General features: G+C 45.0%; 1 protein-coding gene across 1 annotated transcript in view; it reads right to left on the bottom strand.

The window, feature by feature from the left end:
• Positions 1 to 1,710, bottom strand: part of LOC126085957 (zinc finger protein 665-like) — a 37,323-nt gene extending 35,613 nt beyond the window's left edge. Inside the window, exon 1 of the mRNA XM_049901863.1 lies at positions 1,655 to 1,710. The gene's annotated coding sequence lies outside the window, so the exon portion shown is untranslated. The remainder of the gene's footprint in view (positions 1 to 1,654) is intronic.
• Positions 1,711 to 12,956: the final 11,246 nt, after the last annotated feature.

Here is a 12,956-nt window from a genome sequence, read left to right as displayed (position 1 = left end):
GCAGGTGGAATCCACCAGCCACTCTTTGGAAATGCTGTAAGGCAGTTCTACTCTGTCCTGTAGGGTCACTACACCGTTGGAAGTGACTTGACAGCAATGAGTTTTGTACTTAACTCCTTAAAGCCTGTGACTAAGTGTAAACTAAAGAAAGTTTTCCCGTTTTCTCAGTAGTTAAACTGAGAGAACTGTTTCATAAAATAGAAGCTATTAAGACCCTTCCTGAAACAATGTTTCATAAACAATGTCTCAAGAAGAGGACCTTGATGCTGACTCTTATCTAGATCTTCTAGGCAACTGCTGACAAGAAAAATTTCACTTGAGCTAGCTGTTTCTCAGAGAAATGTCCTGTAACCTCCCCCCTCCTAACCCGACTTCCAGTAACCTGACTTGTATTAATCTAAGTTTGTAATGCTCAATCAAAATTGTGCAGCTCAAGTCCTTTGTTCTCACCCTTTAAGAGGTCTTGGCACCTTCAGCACTTTGGAAACTTTGATCTCTCTGTAAAATTAAACATTTGCCCCAGTCCGGACTGTTATCTAACCTACAATAAATCTCCTTGCTTTACTTTAACAGAGTGTTTATTACTCTTAGGAGATACTGATTGTTAACCGAAATAAAAATGGATTCCTGTGGGCCGATAAAATGGCATCAGTGGTGGAGTGGGCAACTCCGAAACTTACGCCTAATAAACCTCTTGTTAAGCCTAGTTTTCTGTAAGTAACCCTCCTTGACCAATAAGATCCTGACACTGCTTAAATGGCATAAGCCAATCAGACATAAGATGTTTTTGCTGCCAAGTTTGTAAAAAAAAAAAAAAGCCAGTCACTGCTTATACTCGGCAGAGTAACTTTCCATTTTAAGTTTGGTGCTATCTGATTCGTGAATCTTCTGCCCGAATAAACCTCATACAATAATGTTGTTATTGACTCAGTTCCTTTTGACAAGATTATTTAGCGAAAATTTGAAATTCAATAAACATTTTTTCAATAAGCCTGACAGGAAAATTATTATTAAGGCAAAAGTAAATCCACCTAAAAAATAAACATTCAAAGATCCTTTTCAAAGGCACCACGTGGCGACACAGTCATTAATTTCTTCCGTTTCACTCCCCAACCCACCTCACACCTGTAAAGGGAAGAGGGTGAAACAGAATTGACTGAGACAAGTCACTGCTTTTTTATATACACAGAAAGGCGCGAGGTCGGGGTCTCTCGGGAGAGGTGGGGTCTCAGAGCCCCAGAGCCAGGGAGAGCACGGACGGCCCGTGCTGCCCTCCTGGGGCAACACTGCGGGGGAGGGGCGGCATGTCGCCAGGGACTCCCGGGTGAGGACTTGACCCAGCGCAGGGGGCCGGGGCTCAGGGAACGGTTTAAGCAGGAAAATGACGCGGCAGGGGTCCCCCACACGGTCCGACGGCTGGAAGGCCGGGGCGGAGACCCTCCTCAGTACAATTTTACACCGAAAGGGACGCGAAACCTCAGCCGGCGGCGAAGCGACTAAGGATGGGAACGTCTCCCGGCCGCGCCGGAATCTCTGGAGGTGGGAAGGGCAGGTGCGGGGACTTTATAACGTCCAGAGCGATCCCTGGGCCCGCGCGTGGAGGATGGTGACACATAAGTGCACATTTCTACCACAAACACGGAAATACACTCACCTCGCTGTGGACTTCCAGGCAGCCCGCTTCCGCGTCTGCAGTAAACTGTGCGAGCGCCCGGCGGCGGGAAGCGCCGCAATGGCGTGAAGGCGGGGCCAACCGGCAAGGGGCGGGGCGTGCAGACGGCCAGGCCTCCGCAGGGCTCTCGCAGGCTGGGAGAGGCTGGGCGGGGCTTGCATATTGGCCCTCACCTTTATTTATTTATTTATTTTTATGAGAAGTCCTTAAAAAAAAAAACCCAAACCCACTGCCCTCGAGTCGATTCAAGTTCTTAGGTGGCTCAAAATGTTAAGCACTTTTCTCACAGCAGAAAGGTTGGTAGTTAAAACCTACATCCAGAATCGCCTCCTAAAACAGGCTCTGTATCCACTCCCAGGCAACTAAAAAGTAAAAGTACCAATAACAACGTGCTGTTTTGAGTTAGTGTTTAAGGCAAAAGCTTAGAGTTGTGTGGGACGCATATTCGAAGCTGCAGAGTTTTCCTCCTAACAAGTTGAAAACGATTTAAGTGGAAGCTTATTTTTTGAATGGGTGGAGACGGGGGTCCTATGAGTAAAGTGGTACTGACTCAGGAGACAGGGCTCTGAGACGTCAGTGGAGGTCCATGTGAGAAAGCGGTTGGACCCAGAAACCACTCTTGCAATTACAACTTGAGCAATTTAATGAAGAAAGCACTGGAGTTGTCTGTGTAGGCTACGCAGACTAAAGCGTGAAATGCAAAACTGCGTGTGCAAATGTGCAGTTTCATCCTGATGCCTCTCAGAGCATCACTTCCATTTCTATACCTCACGCACCCAGGAGGCACCGATTCAACCCTATATTCAGTTCCTGTCACTTTTCCTAGCGCCACACCTTCGTCGTGGGGCGTGGAAGGTTAAGGGATGTAGTAATTTAGGTCACCAACCTTTGCTTAAAAAATAGCAATAACTTTAGAAAATACATATAAATTGGGCTTTTGTTCATCTATATACTTATTACTGTGTTCCATACTTGAGATGAATGATAAGCTTTGAGATAAACTTTGGTGGCACATTTGTTGAAATACTGAATTTGTAAATGTAATGTAATTTAAAATTCACTTGATACTTGAGAATAACTAGAAAGCATATTTTTTTAATTTAAAAATTATTTATATTACCTATTTTCTTTGTTTTCTATTTCAAAATATTTTTTCAGGTGTGGAAACAAACCCGATAAAATGCATTTGGTGCATTTTCACCTACAGAAGAATTAATTCTACAAGATTTCAATGGGCATTCGGTAGGAAGACCTATTCTTCTTTATATAAATCTAAAGGAAGTAAAGTTAGATTATCACGTTTCCAACAGCCTCATTTCTACTCTCAATAATTTTTAAGGCATTGTAACGAGATAATAGTAGTGGTAGCATCAGAATCGGTGTAACTTCAGGGAGGATACTAAGAATCAAGAACATCACCCCAAAACTGTTTCCTATGAGGTAGAGATCAAACATACCTTCACTCCCAACATTTTTACTAATTCTGACACCAGCCATCCCCCTCTCCACCCCCCACCACACTATCTACTTCTCTGCTGGCCTTCAAATGGTGCTTGCATATTGCACAGAAGAATCATCAGTAAACCAGGCATGAGTTTCCTCTTGTTCAGTCAAATGATCATAAGGAACTCCCCATGAGGCCATACGTGCAGACTGGGAGAGGGCAAGTAATGTGACAGGAGTGTGTAGACCATGGGCATTTGGGCCGCTTCCTCATGCAACTTACTTGTGGCCTCAGGTCCTGCTAAAGCCTGATCTTGTATACACCACTTCCATTTAATGAAGGAGCAATGCTGTGCACGTCCCACTTTATGACTGTGAATCAAACAACACCAAGTTCATGATGGGCAGCTCAGGCAGCATACTGACTTGGTAGCCCATGGTTAAGCGTTCATTCTCCAGTAAGGCCAGTAACACAGCAAAAACTGTTTCTCAAAAGTATAGTAGTTATCTGCAGAAGATGACAGGGCTTTGCACCAAAATCCTAAGAGTATGAGCTGTGACTCAAAAATACAGGCCTGCCAAAGACTCCAAACCACATCTCTATGCGCCACTGACACTTCAAGCACCATTGGGTCAGCCAGATTACATGGTCCACATGGCAGAGCAGCTTCCACAGCAGCCTGAACCTGTTGCAGAGCCTTTTCTTGTTCTGAACCCCACTCAAAGCTAGCAGCTGTTCAAGTCGCTTGATAAATAGGCCGAAATAGCACATCCAAATGAGGGATATGTTGCTTCCAAAATGCAGAGTCGGACCAGCCATTGGGTCTCCTTTTTAGTTGTAGGAGGGGCTAGATGTAACAAACTGAAGGGGAAAGCAGGCTTTGTGAGGCAGAACATGGCTGCCTTCATATTTTCTGTTAGTTAACTGCTGTTTCTGTTCACTGCTGTTTTCCAATCCTGGATTTGTGACCTTGCTGAGGCAGTCTTATGTAACTCTCTAGCTTGTAGCCACTGTTGTCTTTGACCACTATAAAACTTCTGCTGTCCCACTGTGGACCACGGAGATCTGCTTTGGTCTTGTGGCCACCAGGGACCATCTCGTATGTCTCTCTAATAAAATTCCTTTGCTGCCACATTGGAATTGCCCACCTCTTTCTTCAGTCTCTCGGCACTCTCCAATTTTTGAAGCAAATTTCGAGTTACTCGTCCATGCCTGGACAATTGGTGAGCCAGCCAGGAGACTGAGGAAATGGTGATGGGAATGAGGCATCTGCAGGAGAAATCCCAGGTTGGCCAGCAACCTCCATGTGGGGAGGTCTGACCCATATGCTTGATGTGTGCAGTCTGCTGTGAGTACGAGGGTGCTCCCCAAATGCCAAGCAGTATAGAATGGCTCTGGGAAGACATACACTTTCATAAGTGTGGGAAGGAAGCTAGGACAGCACCTGCTCTGGGTGGTTCGGGTGGCCACCAAGGCCCAGCTAGCTGCTGAGGCACGTGTAAAAGCCCTGCAGGAAGAGGTGCAGATAGAAAGAGATGTGCACTAGTCCTTCGTGGCAATGAGAGACATATTAGTTAGCCTCATCTAAGAGCACATCCAGCAATCAGAGACACTCACCTGTAGGTTTGTAAAGATGGGGGAAGGAAAGTGCCAAAGCAAGGATTAAGGCAGTGTTGATGAGAGGTGACTGGGATGCAAAAATGTGAAATCAGTGGGAGAGTAGATTGAGTAGGGAATTGGATATGTAAGTGATAGCGGAGGCAGAATCTGACTGTACAGAGCAGCTCTTCTGGGCTCAACTGCTCATTACTCATGAAACATACCTGGGAACCCAGTGACTCCAGACAAGAAATCCCATCAGCCATTTCTATAACAATGCAGGAATACACCCTGTCATGGATTGAATTATGTTCCCCCCTCCCCCCAGCAAAAATGCGTGTATCAATTTGGCTTGGCCATGATTTCCAGTATTGTGTGGTTGTCCTCCATTTTGTGATTGTAATTTTATGTTAAAGAGGATTAGGGTGGGATTGTAACACCCTTACCCAGGTCACATTCCTGATCCAATGTAAAGGGAGTTTCTCTGGGTTGTGGCCTGTACCACCTTTTATCTCTCAAGAGATGAAAGGGAAGCAAGCAGAGAGTTGGCAGACCTCACACCACCAAGAAAACAGTGCCAGGAGCAGAGTGTGTCCTTTGGACCCAGGGTCCCTGCATGGAGAAGCTCCTAGCCTGGGGGAAGATTGATAAGAAGGCTGACAGAGAGAGAAAGCCTTCTCCTGGAGTTGACACCCGAATTTGGACTTTTAGCCTACTTCTCTGTGATGAAATAAATTTCTCTTTGTTAAAGCCATCCATTTCTGGTATTTCTGTTACAGTAGCACTAGGTGACTAAGACCTACCCTCACTAAGCTGACTGAGTTGTGCTCTCGTTTGTGTGGACACTGTCACCTGCTTGACACTGGCGTTCCCGTGTAAACAAGAAAACCAGGTTGCTATAATAAAGGGGTTACAAAAATTGAGTGTTACGTACAGGAGACCCCAAAGGGATGATAGTGACCAGAGGACACACTTTACAGGTCACAATGTGCGAGAATGGGTGGCTGAGAATGACGAACAATGGCATCATCACCTGCACTACAACCCCCAGGTTGTGGGCCTAGTGGAAAGAGACAGGCATTGCAGTAAAATATAGTGATCTGGTGGGTGCTGTACAAAACAATAAATATGAACAGTTACAGGCAAGGCTTACCTGGTGGAGCGGAACAAGGTGCTGGCTGAGGTTTAAGGATGATAAATTCCACCCCAACTGGGGTTTTAGCCCTGTATGCCAGACTAGGAGCCCCGAATGACCCTCCGGCAATAATCCTAATGACATCACAAGCTCCAGAAGCATATCCACCAAGGTTGTTGCTGGAACAAAGCAGCATGGTCCTCCGGACCCCCAGGACCTGGCACTAGGCAGTGGAACCATCCATTGGCATCTGTTGTGGGTCACCCCGCTGGGTGGATTGGTTATTTTGTCCTTCTGAAGGTGGAGGAACTGATTGGCCAAACATGGGAGCCCACCATCCTACTGCACAGAGGGCCTTGGAAGTCACGCTTCATGTGGAAAGCAATGATGGCTACACCACAAGGGACGGAAATGGGTCTCCTTTTCTGGCATACAGCAAAAATTAGTGACTTTGCTCACCACCTCTCAGGTGACCTCCCTGGGGCAGCTCATATGGTACATTCGGCCAGGGAAAATGCCTAAAGCAGCCACTGTTCTCACCACCCGAGGGGAAAACACTAGCGTTATCCTAATAGAAGGGGAAGATTTACCCCTGTTAGCAGCTACTAAACACCCATCTTTCTGACTGTAGGTATGGCCTAGTCTGCTTTCTTCCTTTTGGGGCTGGCACAGCTTCCTAGGCTGCGCTCGCAGCTTTGCCATAATGCACAACAAAGGTAGCTGCTGGGTCTGTGGACAACTCCCTTTCTCAGGCGCTGAAGTCATGCCAGGGAGCATGGAACCCCTAACCGGAACCTACTGGACAGCTCTGAGAGAGATGGGGGAAGAGGGGTATAAAAATATCTCTAACTAATTGGGGCATAACAGGAAAGGGGGCACAGCATCACCTTTTCCTGGCCTCAGACTGTCGCGGACACCGGCATCTTGGTAAGAGATCACAATGCCTCTCAGTTGTGGCCACAAGAGTGTGTTTACTACCTCTGGAATGGTTTAGGTTGGTTGATACCAGAACGGGGGTCCTGGGGAAACCGACTTCTCTCTGTTTTGAACCAAGGAAAACCCCACGGGTTCCTCTGTCTCCCCACAAGTCTTCTGTGTCTCCATCCAGTTCCTTCACCTGGATAGTGGGCTGGAGCCGTGCGTCCCAATGCCAACGGGTGTTAATACCTATCGCCACCAACTCATTGCAATGTAAACAGCCTAACTGGAAGGCAGGAGCATATATCACTCCTGCTGGCACCCCAATGCCTGTGTGGCCCTGGTTACCCTATGATTGGATAGGATGCTGTATTTTCAGGCTACCCTATACTGTAGGGACAGTTAGGAAAACTATATCAAAACCTCTAAATTACCCTATGGTGATAGCCAGGTGGACCAATCCTAGTCTTTTCCACGGGTATGATAACATTTTAACTGTCTTTGTCCCCCTATGGGCTCCTTAAAAGTAATGGGATAAATTGAATCCTTAACTAATTTTACTAAACACATCCTGAATGACAGCAGAGAAAGTTTGTGGCTGTTAACTGCCGAAACCACCCCAAATGAGGAAGGTAGCCCTTGATAACCAAATGGTTCTGGACATTCTAATAGCCACTTAAGGTGGGACAAGTGCCAGAGTAAAGACGGAATGTTGTACCTACATACTAGACTACCACCAGAACATAACTGTTAGACTACATGAAGAAACAAATAGAAGCCTAGGACACTCCTAACACCTGGTCTGCTGTGGCCGCCTGGTTTTCCTCTTTCCCCTCTAGTTGGCATGTTGTGTTAATGGGTTTTGGTCTTTTCCTGGCCATAGGGATTTTCTGCTGAGTTTACTTATACTGCTGGTGTAGTCTGGGCCTTCAACTACAGCAATGTTGTCTGTCCCTACCATGGCACCTCCTCTTGGGGCCCTTGAGGACTTTGCAGAAGAATGGGAAGGGCTGGCCTGCAGGGATGGACTGAAGGGGGAAAAGAGGCTTTGTGAGGCAAAAAATGGCCGCCCTCATGCTTTCCATTAGTTCAGTGATGTTTCTGTTATTTCACTGCTGTTTTCCAAGCCCTGGTTAAATGACCTTGCTGAGGCAGTCTTATGCAACTCCTTGGCTTGTAGCCCCTATTGTTCTTGACCACTATAAAACCTCTGCCCTGCCACTGTGAAGCATGGAGATATACTTTGGTCCTGCAGCCGCCAGGGCTATCCTTGTACACAAGTCTCCCTAATAAAACTCCTTCACCTCCACACTGGAGTTGCCTGCTTCTTTCTTTAGTCACTTGGCACCCTACAATTTTGAAGGCAAATTTCAAGTTACTGGTTCATGCCTGGATGCAATGTATCCTTCACTTTAGACAGAATATTTCGATATGCCCCACACCAGTGGATTCAGAAATTTCACTGAGGTAGAAGGGGCCTGAATTTGTGTTGGATTAATTTACCACCCTTTAGCATGCAAATGTTTTACCCATAAGTCCAGAGTCATTGACACTTCTTCCTTACTAGGTCCAATCAGCATAATGTCATCAATGTAATGGGCCAGTGTGACAGACTTTTGTGTGTGTGTTTTAAGTTTACAAATCAAGTTAGTCTCTCGTACAGAAACTTATATATACCTTGCTATGTACTCCTAGCTGCTGTCCCCCTAATGAGACAGCACACTCCTCCTCTCCACCCTGTGGAAACCCTGGTGGCGTAGTGGTTAAGTGCTACAGCTGCTAACCAAAAGGTCGGTAGTTTGAATCTGCCAGGTGCTCCTTGGAAACTCTATGGGGCAGTTCTACTCTGTCCTATAGGGTCGCTATGAGTCAGAATCGACTCAATGGAAGTGGGCTTTGGGCTCCACCCTGTACTCCCCATGTATTCCCTGGCACCCTCTGCCTTCTCATCTCACCTCCAGACAGGAGTTGCCCACATAGTCTCTTTTGTCTACTGGAGCCAAGAACCTCACTTCTTACCAGTATCATTTTCTGTCTTATAGTCCAGTCCAATTCCTGTCTGAAGAGTTGGCTTCAGGAATGGTTCCAGTCTTGGACTAACAAAGGGTGTGGCGACTATGACCTCTAGGGTCCCTCTAGTCTCAGTCAGACCATTAAGTCTGGTCTTTTTATGAGAATTTGAGATCTGCATTCCACTGTTCTCCTGCTCCATCAGGGATTCTCTGTTGTGTTTCCTGTCAAGCCAGTCATCGGTGGTAGCCGGGCTCTTCTGATCTCAGGCTGATGTAGTCTCTGGTTTATGTGGCCCTTTCTGTCTCTTGGGCTCATCTTCACCTTGTATCTTTGGTATTCTTCATTCTCCTTTGCTCCAGGTGGGCTGAGATCAATTGATGCATCTTAGATGGCTGCTTGCTAGCTTTTAAGACCCCAGACGCCACTCACCAAAGTGGGATGCAGAATGTTTTCTTAATATATTTTGTTATGCCAATTGACCTAGATGTCCCCTGAAACCACAGGCCCCAAACCCCTGTCCCTGCTACTCTGGCCTTCGGAGCATTCATTGTATTCAGGAAACTTTTTTGCTTTTGGTTTCGTCTGGTTGTGCTGACCTCTCTTGTATTGTGTGTTGTCTTTCTCTTCACCTAAAATAGTTCTTGTCTACTATCTAATTAGTGAAGACCCCTCTCCCTCCCTCCCTCCCTACCCTAACCATCAAAGAATATTTTCTTCTGTGTTTAAACTTTTTCTTGAGTTTTTATAATAGTCGTCTCATACAATATGTGTCCTTTTGCAACTAATTTCACTCAGCATAATGCCTTCCAGATTCCTCCATGTTATGAGATGTTTAGTGCATTCATCGTTGTTTTTAATCTTTGCATAGTATTCCATTATGTAAATATACCATAATCTATCCATTCATCCGTTGATGGGCACCTTGGTTGACTCCTCTTTCTGCTATTGTAAACAGTGCTGCAATGAACATGGGTGTGCATATATCTGTTCATGTGAAGGCTCTTACTTCTCTAGGATATATTCCAAGGAGTGGGATTGCTGGATCGTATGGTAGTTCTATTTCTAGCTTTTTAAGGAAGTGCAAAATCGATTTCCAAAGTGGTTGTACCATTTTACATTCCCACCAGCAGTGTATAAGTGTTTCAGTCTCTCCACAACCTCTCTAACATTTATTATTTTATGTTTTTTGGATTAATGCCAGTCTTATTGGGGTGAGATGGTATCTCATTGTAGCTTTGATTTCCATTTATCTAATGGCTAATGATCGTGAGAATTTCCTCACTTATCTGTTAGCTGCCTGAATGTCAGTGTGACGTCTTGTTGAAGGGAAACGTGATCAAGATCCCTGTGGACTAAATTACAACATAGGGCTGGAGAGTTCATATACCCTTAAGGTAGGACAGTGAAAGTGTATTGCTGGCTTTGCCACCTGAAGGCAAACTGCTTATTGTGTTCCTTCAAAACTGAAATTGAGAAAAAGCCCTTGACCAGATCAATACCTGCATACCAGGTACCAGGAGATGTATTAATTTGCTCAAGCAATGAAACCACATCTGGAACAGCAGCTGCAATTACAGTCAACACCTAGTTAGGTTTATGATAATCCACTGTCATTTTCTAAGATCCATCTGTTTTTTTCACAGGCCAAATAGGTGTGTTTAATATGGGTGTGGCGGGAATCACCACTCTTGCATCCTTTAAGTCCTCGATAGTGGCAGTAAACCCTGCAATCCCTCCGGGATTGTGGTATTGCTTTTGATTTACTATTTTCCTAGGTAGGAGCAATTTTGATGGCTTCCATTTGGCTCTCCCTAACATAATAACCCTTACTGTAATGTCAGAGATCTAATGTGGGTGTTCTGCCAGTTTCTGAGTGTAACTATTCCAATTATGCATTCTGGAACTGGGGAAATCATTACAGGCTGGATTCAGGGACCCACTGGATCCACTGTGAGACAAACCTGAGCTAACACTCCACTAATAACCTGACCTCTATATGCTCCCACTCTGACTGGTGGCCCACAGTGAAGTTTTGAGTCTCCTGGAATTAGCACCAGTTCAGAGCCAGTATCCGGTAAGTCCTGAAAAGTCTGATTATTTTTTACACAATGAACACTCACTCTTGTAAAAACCTGTAGATCTCTTTGGGAAAGACTGGGAGAAAGACAGTATAAATTTTTGGCAGTGTAGTGGGGTCCTTCCTCAATGGATTGTGGGTCTGTAAATCGGCTCACATCTGCAAATTGACTGAAGGGTCAGGACTCTCTATTTTGGTGATTCAAGTTAAACTGCCATTCACTTGACCTAGAATTCTTCTGCTTCTACAGATCAGATACATATTTAGTAGATTTCCCATCTATTTCACTCCTAGGGACACCATGACTAAGAAGCCAACACCGTAAATGCATATGAATCAGACTATTCTGATTACTGCTTGGACTCTGCTGTCCATTACGGTAACCACACCTACCTTCTCTTTGTTGATTGAGTGCCGCCACTTGGCCCCTACCATGACAGGGTGCAATTGACCCCATTATAATTAGGTGTCTTAATTTAGTTAGTGCAGTTCCTACATCAAATATGACTTACATAAAATAGCAATCACAGCAGTTTCCAAGGATGCTGGGACTCTCTTCACAAATCTGTGCCTCAACATTGTGGTAAAAGGTGTGTCCTCTGGACACTTCTTATGTGGGTCTGTGGGTCTAACCTGATAAATCTACTCTAACATGCCAATTTCCCTAAGCCTTTGATACTTTTTCTACAGTTACCAAGGCAGGTCTGGTACTTCAACTTGATTTAGTGTAAGCCATAATGTAATCCATGATTCAGCAACCCAACCAAATAAACTATTAGATCCTTTCTAATCTCTCAAGTTGAAACACTGAATGAAGAATCTGTGCTTAGTGGGCCCATGTCAATAAACTCAGACTGATTCAACTTTATGATCCTTGCATCACTATCCCACACCCTTAATAGCCATTTCCATGGTTTCTGTTTGTGCATATTAGTAAAGTCAAGCAGTTCTTTTGGAGTGCAGTGTGCCTCCTCCTTGGTCACACTTAGTAAGGTGTCTACCCCAGGGAATGCTCTGAGCAATGACTCAGACAAAGCTCCAGGTGTATTTCAAGCAAGGCTCTTCAGACACAGCTGGGTTAATCTTATCAGATGGGGGTGGAAAGTCTAATGGTTTTATTGGGGAGGTTGGCTTAGCTGACAAAGATGAAGTAATCTCTTCAGATTGGAGTAAGAGGACCAGTTCTGTTGGCTGGAGTAATTCAACAGAATTTAAGGATTCAGTGTCTCTAGCTTCCTGATTATCTGTCCATATGTCCCCATCTCACATTTTAAGATTCCATTTCTTCCCAGTCAATACCCTCACTTTAACTTCAGACACCAGTGAAGGTTGAGAATTCAGTTGGCATTGTAATTCAGCCACTCCTACGATAAGACTCTGGGTTTAGTTTTTGGCAGTATCAGCTCTGTTACTAAAAGAAATGAGGTTTTCAGGGCATAAGTGGTAACTTTAAGGTCTTTTATGCAACACTTGAGCCAGGACTCTGAAGTCCTAAACTCATCTTTTGTTTCACCACTTTGTCTACGGAAAGTAGGACCAACCAATCAGCTTCCCTGTAATTCTCATCCTGACGAAACTGTAGAAAAGTATCAAACATATGACCACCCAGAGCCTTGGTTCTCACCAATACTTCATCTATTGATGGTGATATTTTGCATATTAACATTGCCACCTTGTGCCATGGATTAGCAGGGCCCTCTTTACTCCTGGAGGCAGAGTCATCATTGCCTTTGAGACTAGCAGAGTTGTGATCCAATTTAGAAAACGCATCCTTAGGATTCTGTATCTCTAGAGCCACTCTCGGTACCAAATAGCGTAGGCTGGGTTCTCAAGAGAAGCAAAACCAGTGAAGCGTGTGTGTGTGTGTGTGTGTGTGTGTGTGTGTGTACAGAGAGAAAAAGAGACAGAGGTATCAAAGAAATGGCTCACATGGTTGTAGAGACTGGCAACTTTCAAGTCCATGGATCAGGCATCAGGCTAGTGTCTTCTCCAATTTACATAGTTGCAGGGACTGATGAACCCAGGATTGGCAGGTTAGACATCAGGCTGCTGGTTCACAGAGTATGGAAGCTGATTAATCTAAGATCGGCAGGCAAGA

Source organism: Elephas maximus, chromosome 11 (assembly GCF_024166365.1).
Source record: "Elephas maximus indicus isolate mEleMax1 chromosome 11, mEleMax1 primary haplotype, whole genome shotgun sequence".
Taxonomy (NCBI): domain Eukaryota; kingdom Metazoa; phylum Chordata; class Mammalia; order Proboscidea; family Elephantidae; genus Elephas; species Elephas maximus.
This window is presented reverse-complemented; position numbering and strand designations above follow the sequence as displayed.